The sequence below is a fragment of the Mustela nigripes genome, chromosome 13 (assembly GCF_022355385.1).
Source record: "Mustela nigripes isolate SB6536 chromosome 13, MUSNIG.SB6536, whole genome shotgun sequence".
Classification (NCBI taxonomy): Eukaryota; Metazoa; Chordata; class Mammalia; order Carnivora; family Mustelidae; genus Mustela; species Mustela nigripes.
This window is the reverse complement of record NC_081569.1, coordinates 131579306-131592822: the sequence shown is the minus strand read 5'-3', so window position 1 is coordinate 131592822 and position 13517 is coordinate 131579306. Positions and strand designations below refer to the sequence as shown.

At 40.0% G+C, this 13517-nt stretch overlaps 1 protein-coding gene across 8 annotated transcripts in view; it reads right to left on the bottom strand.

The window, feature by feature from the left end:
* NUMB (NUMB endocytic adaptor protein) overlaps nt 1–13517 on the bottom strand; it is a 189381-nt gene that overhangs the window by 160042 nt on the left and 15822 nt on the right. Inside the window, exon 2 of one of the 8 annotated variants that reach the window (XM_059373801.1) lies at nt 7750–7831. The exons of the other annotated variants lie outside the window; for them this stretch is intronic. The gene's annotated coding sequence lies outside the window, so the exon portion shown is untranslated. The remainder of the gene's footprint in view (nt 1–7749; nt 7832–13517) is intronic. 8 annotated transcript variants of the gene reach the window in all.

Sequence of the window (13517 nt, the reverse complement as noted above, 5' to 3'; positions counted from 1 at the left end):
ATGGGGTCCTGGGATCGAGTCCCGCATCGGGCTCTCTGCTCAGCAGGGAGCCTGCTTCCCTTCCTCCCTCTCTGCCTTCCTCTCTCTCTGCCTGCCTCTCCATCTGCTTGTGATTTCTCTCTGTCAAATAAATAAATAAAATCTTTAAAAAAAAAAAAAAAAAAAAAGAAACAAGACCTTATTTTCTCCTTCATGTACAGTTATTTCCCTTTTCCAGGCTTGAAATTCAATCCATTACAACTTCCATAATCTCTGTGATATCTATATCTAATGCACTGACTTTTTCATTAGTAGCTAATGGAAAGTATATGTAACAGAGCTTAAAAGAATTATCAATCACCGGGCACCTGGGTGGCTCAGTGGGTTAAAGCCTCTACCTTCGTCTCAGGTCATGATCCCAGGGTCCTGGGATCAAGTCCCACAGCGAGCTCTCTGCTCAGCAGGGAATCTGCTTCTCCATCTCTCTCTGCCTGCCTCTCTGCCTACTTGTGATTGCTGTCTTCAAATAAATAAATAAAATCTTAAAAAGAAAAAGAATTATCAATCACCTAAATATTTCTAAAATGTTACCACAAATACAAAGAACTAAACACTTTAGCACTTTATTATATTGAAAAAAATTACAATTCATCTTGAAAAACCTCCAATTCAAAGCTGCTAAGACACAGATTAAAATTAGATTTAAATATATCACCCAAAAGCCCCCAAACGCGTCATAATCCCGATACATTTGCAAAAATTTCAAGTATTGACTGACACATGTTTTCGGTTTATCACATATTATATATATTATATACAGATATCTTTATCTATATAGATACAGATATATCTGTCTAAATAAGAAATCAATAAGGAATTATAGGATTATAGGATTCACACAAAACATAACAGCTGCCATATATATACCCTTACTATATGCTAGGCACTGTTCATAGAATTCAGATACAAGAGTGTATATAACCTCATTTCATCAGCACAAAATACAAGAGGTAAGGGCTATAATTCCAATTTTAAAGATGAGAAACTGTAACTCTGAAAGATTCAAAAGGCTTCTAGTTGGCACAGTAAGTTTATCCAAGAAAAATATGCAAATGAGTCAAATACATAAATAAATAATATATAACTAGCTCAAAAAATAATACACATATCTCTTGAGAAGTGACAGGGAACATAACTGCAAAATGGTTAAGAAATGATGAAGCCAAAAGCCCACAAGTATAACCACCTGGGAGTTTGGCTTCCCTGGGGAAAAGGGACTAAAAGTCTTCCATACAAGTAAGACAAAGGATTTCTCAGAGCTAGGACTCGAGTAGCATGCCATATAAAGAAAACAACTGGGGGCTGGGGGGTGCCTGGGTGGCTCAGTGGGTTAAAGCCTCTGCTTTCAGCTCAGGTCATGATCCCAGGGTCCTGGGATCCAGCCCCGCATCGGACTCTCTGCTCAGCAGGGAGCCTGCTTCCTCCTCTCTCTCTGCCTGCCTCTCTACCTGCTTGTGATCTGTCAAATAAAGAAAAAAAAGAAAGAAAGAAAACAACTTGGGGCATCTGCTGGCTCAGTCGGTGGAGCACGTGACTCTCAATCTCCGGGTTCTGAGTTCAAGCCCCAAGTTGGCTGTAGAGCTTACTTAAAATAAGAAATTTAGGGATGTCTGGGTGGCAGAGCTGACCGAGCATCCAACTCTTGGTTTCAGCTCAGGTTATGATCTCAGGGTCATGAGACAGAGCCCTGTGTGAGGCTCTGTGCTCAGCTCGAAGTCCGCTTGAGACTCTCTCTCTCTCCTGCTCCCTCTGCCCCTTCCCCACAGCGTACATTCACTATCTGCCTTTCTCTCTCAAATAAATAAATCTTTTAAAAAATAAAATAAAATCTTTGAAGAAAACAACTTGCCAACTCTACCTAGGACTATAGTTCATAGTAAATAACTTCCACAAAGGTTGCAAGACACACACACAGTTTCAAAATCAAGAAAGTAACCAGGATAACCAGTTAGCTCTGAAACTGGTTCTGCAACATTCACACTATCACCAATATCTCTGAGGGGCAGGAACTCTAAGCCTGCCTCTAAAACTAGGGTCCAGAGGCAAGGATAAAACTTATACTACAAGGAGAGAGGAGAACATAGACAGGGAAAGTTTCCTGAGTCTCAGTAATATTTAATATATCTGTAAAGGGGGTAATATTCAAAATATATAAAGAATGTATACAAGTCAACACCAAAAAGACCCCAAATGTTCTGGTTAAAATAGGCAAAGGACCTAAATAGGCATTTTTCCAAAGAAGAAATATAAATGGCCAATAGACACATGAAAACATGCTCAACATTACTAATCACCAGATCAGTAATCAGCTCATTCCATAAGGTAACCAGAAAAAACCTTTCTTAATTCTTAATTCTTAAACCTTTCCTACCTTCACAACAAACCAAAACCACAATGAGGTACCACCTCACACTAGTCAGAATGGCTATTATCAAAAAGAAAAGAAATAACAAGTGTTGACTGAGGATGTGGAGAAAAGTGAACCCTCATGTACTGCTGGTAGGAATGTAAGTTGGTGCAACCACTGTAAAAAACAGTATGAAGGTTCCTCAAAAAATTAAAAACAGAAATACTATATGATCCAGTAATTCCACTACTGGGTATTTACCCCCCACACACCCAAAACAAAAACATAAACAAAAACAAACCCCTCAGTGCTATTTAAAAAAAGATATGGGGCACCTGGTTGGCTCAGGGGGTTAAGCCTCTGCCTTTGGCTCAGGTCATAATTGCAAGGTCCTGGGATCAAGCCCCACATCAGGGTCTCTGCTCAGTGGGGAGCCTGCTTCTCCCTTTCTCTCTGCCTGCTTCTCTGCCTACTTGCACCCTCTCTCCCTCTGTCATATAAATAAATAAAATCTTTTTAAGATTTTATTTATTTATTTATTTGATATACAGAGATCACAAGCAGGCAGAGAGGCAGGCAGAGAGAGAGAAGGTAGCAGGCTCCCTGCTGAGCAGAGAGCCCGATGCCGGGCTCGATCCCAGGACCCTGGGACCATTACCTGATCCGAAAGCAGAGGCTTTAACCCACTGAGCCACCCAGGTGCCCCAATAAATAAAATCTAAAAAAAAAAAAAAAAAAAAAAATATATATATATATATATCATACACACACACGCATACATACCACTGTGTTCAACATGGCATTATTTATAATAGCCAAGACACAGAAACAACCTCAGTGTCCATCAAAAGATGAATGGATAAAGAAGATGGTGGTGTACACACACATGAATATTACTCAGCCATAAAAAAGAATGAGGCTTTGCATTTGCAACAACATGGATAGACCCAGAAGGTATTATGCTAAGTGAAATAAATCAGACATTAAAAGAGAGTTGCCACATGATTTCACTTATATGTGGCATCTAAAAAACAAAACAAAACAGAAACAGGCTTATAAATACAGAGAATGAATTAGCGGTTGCCAGGAAAGGGGGGGGGGGTAGGCAAATAAGTGAAGGGGATTAAGAGGCACAAACTTCCAGTTATAAAGTAGAAGTCACAGAGATGAAAAGTACAGCATAGGGAATATAGTTAATAACAACCTTGCATGGCCACAGACAGTGACTACACTTAAATGACGAGCACTGCATAATGTCCAGAATTGTTGAATCACTGCACTGTGCACCTGAAATTCATATAACATTGTATGTCAACTATACTTCAATAACAAAAACTTAAAGAAAAAATAGAAAAATAAAAAACAGAAAATAAAATTGTACTTTCCATAAAAAAATCTGTAGAAGACAACTAAATCTGCTATTGTATCTGAATGACACTCCAGTCTCCATTTCCTAAATGTGTAACTATTAAGCCTTTCTGGTGCTTCCTCACACCCCTGGTATTTATAAGATAAATCCTCATTCCTTAAAGTAACCAGAAAAAAACTACTATTCTTAAACCTTTCCTACCTTCCGGACAAACCAAGAATCATGATAATCTGAAAAGACTGGGGTTTTTCTTAAGTGTTTGTTTGTTTGTTGGTTTATTTCATAATCTCTACATCCAACATGGGGCTTGAACTCACAAGCCCAAAATCAAGAGTTGCACACTCCTCTGAGTCAGCCAGGCGCCGAGCAAAAGGTTGATTTTTAAATGCAATAAAGTTACAAAAACCTATTTCTAACTGGTAACTTTTGACAATTCCAAAACTAAGCATCCAGTTTCCCACACCTAAAGAAAAGTGTCTTTATAACTAAATTTGTTGATTATGCCTAAGCAAACTTTAAGTGATGCAGGATCTCTCAAATTTAGCCTTCCTATTTATCAACTAGACACGGTCCTATTATCAACCAGACACAGGACTTTCCTACCACTAGGAAGGGAGTGGTTTCCAGCTTTAGGATGACACAATTAAAGAGTTCCAAATAGGAATTAAAAATAGTCTCTAGAAGGAATAACTCAGAATAAAAAGTGTGTTTTAGTAAAACAAGGACCAAATTAATAATCCATCACTTAAATTCTAGACTTATCCCTGCTAACAACTAGCTGTGCAACTTTGGCTAACCTAACCGAGACTTCAGGTTCTTTTAAGATTTTATTTATTTATTTGTCAGAGACAGAGAGAACAGAAGCAGGGGGAGTGGCAGGCTGAGGGAGAAGCAAGCACCCTGCCAAGAAAGAAGCCAGATGCATAAAACTCCATCCCAGGACCCTGGGATTATAACCTGAGCAGGCAGACACCTAACCGACTGAGACACCCAAGTGTCTCTCCTTTTCTCTACTAATACTAACATTGTAACATTCTTTTAAACATATGATAGCAGCGTTTGCTACACATACACAAATTCAGCATTTACACATTTCTAGAGTTTCAAACAACTTTATAAATGCTAATGATGCTTGTCTACCACTCTCTGCTCCCCCAAAAGTCACATAAGTAGAATCTAAAAACAAACATTTTGAGACAGTTTTCCAAAATACTTTTTAATATGGTAACATATGCTAGAACTTTAATTGAGGTATAACTTAGAAACACTGAAATTCACTTTTTCTTTAAAGATTTACTTATTTGAGAGCTCACTCACTCACACGTGCGCACATGAGGGAGAGGAGCAGAAGGAGAGAGAGGGAGAAACTCAAGCAGACACTGCTGCTAAGCACAGAGCCCCACTCAGGATTCAATCTGATGACCCTGAGATCATGACCTGAGCCGAAATTAAGAGTCAGACGCCCAACTGACTATGCCATCCAGGCATCCCTGAAATTCACTTTTAAGTGTACATTTCTGAGTTTGCTTGTGCTCTCATTCTCTCTCCCTCGTGCTCTTTCTCCTTTAAATAAATAAAATCTTTGGGAAAAAAAAATAGAATGGGAGATGCCAACTGGCTAAGTCTATACAAATTCTGGTTATTTGGGACATAAATGAAAAAGAAGACATTTAATAAAAGATTTGATCTTTCCAACTCACTTGTTCAACTGTCGCTCAGAAATAATTCTTGGTTCTTAATGAAACTCCCTACTTACGAAACCCTCCACTTTCTTCCTATCATTCCCCTAGTTTCACTTGTCTTTTTTATTCAGTACAGATTTCACAGTTCATCAATATAATCAATTACTCCTTGCACTATTATTTACTGTTGCCCATGTCCCTCTCCTTCACACTCTCCTAGCAAAACTCCAGTTAATCTTCTCCATGACCAGGACAGAACAACAGAATACTAAAGAAAATCACATAACCAGTCAGACTGATTATTGTCATAAATTCACAACTAACAACCTCAGCCACAACAATCTTACTCTAAAAGCTCCCTGTTGTGCTGTTTTGTAACTTTTCCTCAATCCTTAAACATTTCACCCACCTCTCCATATCTCCCACTACTTAATTTATAATACCTTCATTAAGAAAACAGAAGCCATCAATGAATGCTCCCTATTTTTTCTACAACCAAATCTGTAACATCCCCCCCAAACTGAACCTGTCATCTTCTTCTCCACTGCTTTAAAATGAACAAGCATCTCTGATTATTATTTTTTTTAAGATTTTATTTATTTATTTGACAGAGAGAGATCACAAGTATGCAGAGAGGCAGGCAGAGAGAGAGAGAGAGGAGGAAGCAGGCTCCCTGCTGAGCAGAGAGCCCGATGCAGGACTCGATCCCAGGACCCTGAGATCATGACCTGAGCGGAAGGCAGCGGCTTAACCCACTGAGCCACCCAGGTGCCCCTGATTATTATTTTTTTAAGATTTTTTTTTTAAATTTTGATAGAGAGAGTGAGAGCAATCGCGCGAGTGAGAGCAGGGAGGGGGCAGAGCGAGAGAAGCAGAATCCCAAGCAGACTCCACACTGAGCTCAGAGCCCAAAATGGGACTCGATCCCAAGACCCTGAAATCATGACCTGAGCCAAACCAAGAGTCGGATGCTTAACCGACTGAACCACCCATGCGCCCATGATTCCTATTAAATTGTACCACTGAAGTCTGCTCTTTGTATTCTCTCTTTCACTTAAAGGTTTCTTTCCTTCCATAATTTACTCTCTCATAGATCATCAATCTTTCCTCCTCTACAAGATCATTCTCATTATCATGTAAACATGTACCATTACCTCCCATATTTACATGTTTTGTAGAGTATCCCATTATTCCCTACACAGCTATGCTCCACCTCCTCCTCCATTTGTAACTCTTTAGAGCCTCATTCCTCAAAAATTATCAGTTCTCACAGTTTCTAATTCTCAACTTTCCATTTACTATTCAACCTGTTCCAAACTGGTCTACCTCCACAAGTTCATTGAAACTGCCCCTTGAACAGACAGCACACTTAAAGGAATAAATGAAAAGAGTTTAATGGACAGACTATTTACAAAAGTGTGGTCAGAATAAAGTAACATATATAGAGAGCAATCAAGAAAAAAAAAAAGAAAAAGAAGCTATTACCTTCTCTAAACTACTAGAAGGTACAAGGCGTACAAGTTTCACCTCTCTGAAGCCTGAAGTTATCAAAACCAGAAAAACCTATGGTGGTGGAAAAGGTACCCTGCAGCTACAGGTAAAGGTATGCAGTTTTTACCTAATAACTGGAGCCACATAGGGAAGAGGAAAGGGAATAAATACCCTAATCTCTTTTTCCTTCCACTGTCCAATCTCCTGCCAATTTTATCTCCACTGGATGTACACAACACGAATCCAGAAGGAAAAGAAGCCTGGGTAATATAAACCATAGAGGTCAATCTTCTGAAGCACAAAGCAGAGAAGAAAAGGGCAAAAATAGATCCGGAGAAACATACAGAGATGACCAACACATTATCATCAATAATTTCCATTTTGATAAATCACACTGGCACTGTTTCTCTCTCTCTCTTTTGGGCTTCCATGACATGACAAATCCTGGTTTCTCTCAATATAAACTCCATCCCCCTCCTCACTAGAAGGAATATTTGGAGTTCCTCTGAGCTCAGTACCAGACAGCCGATCTTACCCTTTCCTCATGTCTCTCAATACCATCTATATAATGACAATTTCCAGCATCGCCTCTCCTTAAGCTCCAGCCTCCCCGTATCCCAACACTATCATTTAGATGTCACTTGGAAATTCACAGATCCCAAACAATGATTCTTATCCTCTTAACAAGTTCTTTTCCTAGTCCTCTTATATCTTAATACCAAGCCAGAAACTTGGTAATAAGTTTTGATTCCTTTGATTTCTTTTTCTCTTTCCCATCTAATCCATCAGTAAATCTTGAAAATTCTATCACCAAAACATACCTGAATTCATCCACTTCTGTCTCTACTTCCAACATTCTTCTAAATTGCTCTTCCTGCTTTCTCTTCTGCTTCTCCCTAAAACCTAACGATCAGATAATAGCCATGATAATCTTTGTTTTTTAATTTTTTTTTAAGATTTATTTATTTGACAGACAGAGATCACAAGTAGGCAAAGAGGGAGGCAGAGAGAGAGAGAGAAAGCAGGCTCCCTGCTGAGCAGAGAGCCCAATGTGGGGCTCGATCCCAGGACCCTGAGATCATGACCTGCGCCGAAGACAGAGGCTTTAACCCACTGAGCCACCCAGGCGCCCCAGCCATGATAATCTTTTAAAAATGTGTATCTGTGGGTTAAGCCACTGCCTTCGGCTCAGGTCATGATCTCAGGATCCTGGGATCGAGTCCTGCATTGGGCTCTCTGCTCAGCAGGGAGCCTGCTTCCTCCTCTCTCTCTCTCTGCCTGCCTCTCTGCCTAATTGTAATCTCTCTCTGTCAAATAAATAAATAAAATCTTAAAAAAAAAATGTGTATCATGCTCTCACTCTTGATTTCAACTCAGGTCATGATTCCAGGGTCTTGAGATTGAGACCTGAATCGGGCTCCCCACTCAGCAGAGACTCTGCTTCCTTTGCCCCTCCCCAGCTCACTCAGCTCTCTCTTTCTCTAAAATAAGTAAAACTTTTAAAAATGTATTACCATATTTATCTTATCTTCTGCTTAAAATCCTTCAGTGGCAGGGCATCTGGGTAGCTCAGTCAGTTAAGTGGCTGCCTTCCGCTCAGGTAATGAGCCCAGGGTCCTGGCTCCCTGCTCAGTGGAGAGCCTGCTTCTCCCTCTCCCTCTGTCTGCTGCTCTGCCTACTTGTGCTATTTCTCTGTCAAATAAATAAACAAATAAATCTTAAAAAAAAAAAAATCCTTCAATGGAACCCCATTTAGAACAAAATCCAAATCTATAGCAACCTACAAGGCACTTCATGACTGACCTCTTTATACCTATCTAAGCTCATCCTAAAAGGTACTTTCCCTCATACTCACTAAGCTATAGCCTTACTTCAGAACCTCAAAATTCAAGCTCTTTCTTTACTCTTCCCACAAGAACAAAATACCTCCAGCTCTGTGCACTGTGGTTCCTTCTAATTCTTCATACTAATTCAAATGTCAATCTTAAATGTGGACTTTGCCAACAAGAACAAAACTGGTTCCCCTTATTCTCCTATTATGGCATACTATTCATTATTTTCACTGCATAGTCTCAAATGGCAATTTTCCTTTCTACTTATTTATCTTCATATTGTGCATCTCCTTTCCCTACACTATAAACTTCACTGAGGGCAGAGATAATTAAATTAATTCAATTCCAACACCACTGAGGACCAACTACATGCAAGGAACGGAGATAGACAACTGTGGGAGTTACAAAGGATAAGTCAAAGTGACAAGGATCCTATTCCCAGTAGGTGCATAATCTCCTTAGGGAGGTAAATGGATGTAACTATAAATGCAGAGCAGATAATATGCCATATAATATTGCTACAAAGGGCTACGGGATCAAAAGAGAAAGACATAATACGTAGAAAAAGTGGAAGAAAGCACTCATATAAGAAGATGGTTCTAAACTGAGGGTTACTAGGGCTGGGGTAGGGAGAGGGTGGTGGGATTATGGACATTGGGGAGGGTATGTGCTGTGGTGAGTGCTGTGAAATGTATAAGCCTGATGATTCCCAGATCTGTATCCCTGGGGCAAATAATACATTATAGTTAATAAAAATAATTTTAAAATGTACAAATAAAAAAAAAAGAAGATGGTTCTATTATTGCTTAGAAGGGTAATAGGGTGGAAAAAAGCATTCAGGTCAGACCAAACAGCCTTAATAAAAAAAACAAAAAGGAGGTGCCTGGGTGGCTCAGTGGGTTAAAGCCTCTGCCTTCGGCTCAGGTCATGATCTCAGTGTCCTGGGATCGAGCCCCATATCAGGCTCTCTGCTTGGCAGGGAGCCTGTTTCCTCCTCTCTCTCTGCCTACCTCTCTGCCTACTTGTAATCTCTCTCTGTTAAATAAATAAATAAAATTTTAAAAGGGGGGGGCAAAAAGTAAAGGACAGGGATGCCTGGTTAAGTGTCATCAGCTGGTTAAGTATCAACCTTCAGTTCAGGTCATGATCTCAGGGTCCTGGGACTAAGACCCACGTCTGGCTCCTTGCTCAGCGGAGAATCTGCTTCTCCCTCTGCCTGCTGCTCCCCCTGCTTGTGCCCTTCCTCTGACAAATAAATAAACAAAATCTTTAAAAATAAATAAATAAAGGGCTTATAAGAAGAGATGAAAAACCAAAGCAGCTATAGCACAGAGAAACCGTAGAGTTCCACTGAAATCATGTTTGATGATCTCAGTTAGGAAACAGAAAAAAAATTTCAGTGAGTGTGCTATAGAACTCAACCTTACCCACTACAGAATGAAAATATGAAGTATTTTCAAGTAAACAAAATCTAATGTCCTTTCCAGGTCTGAAGTTTAAATGATGGAACTAGTTTTATTTTTATTCATTTATTTTTTTAAGATTTTTTATTTATTTATTTGACAGACAGAGATCACAAGTAGGCAGAGAGGCAGGCAGAGAGAGAGGAAGGGAAGCAGACTCCCTGCTGAGCAGAGAGCCCTGATGCTGGCCTTGATCCCAGGACCCTGGAATCATGACCTGAGCCCAAGGCAGAGGCTTTAGCCCACTGAGCCACCCAGGTGCCCGATGGAACTAGTTTTAAAGTAAAAAACTAGTTTTAAAGTAAAAGTGTTCATTAAAAGCATGTTTCATCAATTTCATGTGTAATTTATCATGACTTTTAAGGTGGTTTTAAAATAACTGTCTAAACAATTTTTCAAAATTTCAAAAATCCTATTTACACTTCCCAAAATTTTAGTCCAAAGGGAATATGATGGAAAAAGGTGGCAGGCAGGGAGGCCAGGGGTGGGACCTTTCAAGACATTTAATATTACACCCAGCCCAAATTTGAAAGTAATTTAATAAAATACTTCCAAAAGAAAAAGGAAGGTTTTTTATTTTTTAGCAATATTCTCAAAACTCATAATTTTACCGATATTAACTTTCAACACTATCATTCATAAGCCTTTAGAGGGTGAATGGCTGTTGTCCACTACATTCATTCAATAAGAATATAGCGACTACCAATAAATACCCAGAAAGTCTAAGCAGAATATACAAAAATCACAGAATTTTATTTTATTTTTTAAAGATTTTATTTATTCATTTGACACAGGGAGAGACAGCAAGAGAACACAACCATGGGGAGTGGGAGAGGGAGAAGCGGGCTTCCTGCCGAGCAGGGAGTGGGATGTGGGACTCAATCCCAGGACCCTGGGATCATGACCTGAGCCGAAGGCAGATGCTTCATGGCTGAGCTACCCAGGTGCCCCAAAATTACAGTACTTTAAAGGTTAATAGAGATTTAGAAGAATAACCAAGATAATTTTAAAGAATAACGAAGTGGGTGTATGAGTCTTCACCATACCAGATATCTGAATTTTTTACAAAGCTATTGTAAATAAAGAGAGTGTAATACTAGCTCTGAGACAGGCAAACATCATAAAAACAGGCCCACAAGCAAACAGAAATATGACATATGACTTAAGATCTTCACTGAACGGGGCGCCTGGGTAGCTCAGTGGGTTAAAGCCTCTGCCGTGGGCTCAGGTCATGATTCCAGAGTCCTGGGATTGAGCCCCACATGGGGCTCTCTGCTCAGCGGGGAGCCTGCTTCCTCCTCTCACTCTGCCTGCCTCCCCGCCTACTTGTGATCTCTGCCTGTCAAATGAATAAAATTAAAAAAAAAAAAAAAGAAAGAAAGAAAGAAATCTTCACTGAATGGACTCTGAGAAACAAACTGAGGGTTTTCGAGGGGAGGGGAGTAGGCGGTTGGGTGAGCCTGGTGGTGGGTATTAAGAAGGACACATATTGCATGAAGCACTGGGTGTGGTGCATATACAATTAATTTTAGAACACTGAAAAAATAAAATAAAATAAAATCAAAGCCCCCAAAAAAAGATCTTCACTGAAAATCAGTGCCAGATACTGCTCTATAAACAGCATTGGCACATGTGTTTTTGATATTTAAAAAGCTGATTTTTAAAAATTCATATTATTCACTATAATTTCAGAATAATTTGAGTATTCCAGTATCGAATCCTTTTAAGATCATCAAGTCCAAGGGCACCTGGATGGCTCAGTGCATTAAAGCCTCTGCCTTCGGCTAAGATCGTGATCCCAGGGTCCTGGGATCGAGGCCAGCATCAGGGCTCTCTGCTCAGAGGGAGCCTGCTTCCCTTCCTCTCTCTCTGCCTGCCTCTGCCTACTTGTGATCTCTGTCAAATAAATAAATAAAATCTTTAAAAAAAAAAAAAAAAAAAAAAGATCAAGTCCAAACCATCACCTCATAAAAGAAAAACAAAAACCCAGAGAAGTTAAAACATTTAGCCAAATCACAGAGTATGGTCACTCAGGAATTAAATTCATATCACATGATTTCTTCATTCAAGAATTTCCAGGGATGCCTGGGTGGCTCAGTTGGTTAAGCATCTGCCTTTGGTTCAGGTCATAATATTGAGCCCCATGTCAGCGGGGAGCCTGCTTCTCCCTTTCCTCCCTGCTGGAGCTCACTGTCAAATATTTTTTTTTTTTTTAAGATTTTATTTATTTATTTGACAGAGAGAAATCACAAGTAGGCAGAGAGGCAGGCAGAGAGAGATAGAGAGGAGGAAGCAGGCTCCCTGCTGAGCAGAGAGCCCGATGCGGGACTCGATCCCAGGACCCTGAGATCATGACCTGAGCCGAAGGCAGCGGCTTAACCACTGAGCCACCCAGGCGCCCAAATATTTTTTTTTTTTAACATCTTAAAAAAAAAAAAAAAAAGAATTTACATTCTTGGGATACCTGGCTGACTCGGTCAGAAAAGCATGTGGCTCTTGATCTCAGGGTCATGAATTCAAGCCCCATTTTGGGTTCAGAGATTACTTAAATAAACTTTTTAAAAATTTTTCTAAAAATACATTCTCGGGCGCTTGGGTGGCTCAGTGGGTTAAAGCCTCTGCCTTCAGCTCGGGTCATGATCCCAGGGTCCTGGGATCGAGCCCCACATAGGCTCTCTGCTCAGCAGGGAGCCTGCTTCCCTCTCTCTCTGCCTGCCTCTCTATCTCTGTGAAATAAGTAAATCTTAAAAAAAATCTTTAAGGGGCGCCTGGGTGGCTCATTGGGTTAAGCCACTGCCTTCAGCTCAGGTAATGATCTCAGCGTCCTGGGATCGAGTCCCACATGGGGCTCTCTGCTCTGCGGGGAGCCTGCTTCCTCCTCTCTCTCTCTCTCTCTCTGCCTGCCTCTCTGCCTACTTGTGATCTCTCTCTGTCAAATAAATAAATAAAATCTTTAAAAAAAAATCTTTAAAAATTTACATTCTCTTATTCAATACACACTAAATGCTTCCCATCTACCCCAATTTCTTTAAGTTACCCACAATATCAACAATGCCAAGTCAGAAGTGGAAGAAGACAAAACTGGAGTGGCAAAATAAAAAGCCAATATATACTTTCACTTCCTTCCATCCTCAAACCTTCTTTCAAAAGAAATTGACCAAAAAAATCTATGGGCATCTGGCTGGATCAGTCAGTAGAGCCTGCAACTCTTGATCTCCCGGAGTCGTTAAGTGCAAGTCCCACACTGGATTCGGAAATCTCTTAAAAATAAAATCTTAAAAAAAAAAAAAAAAC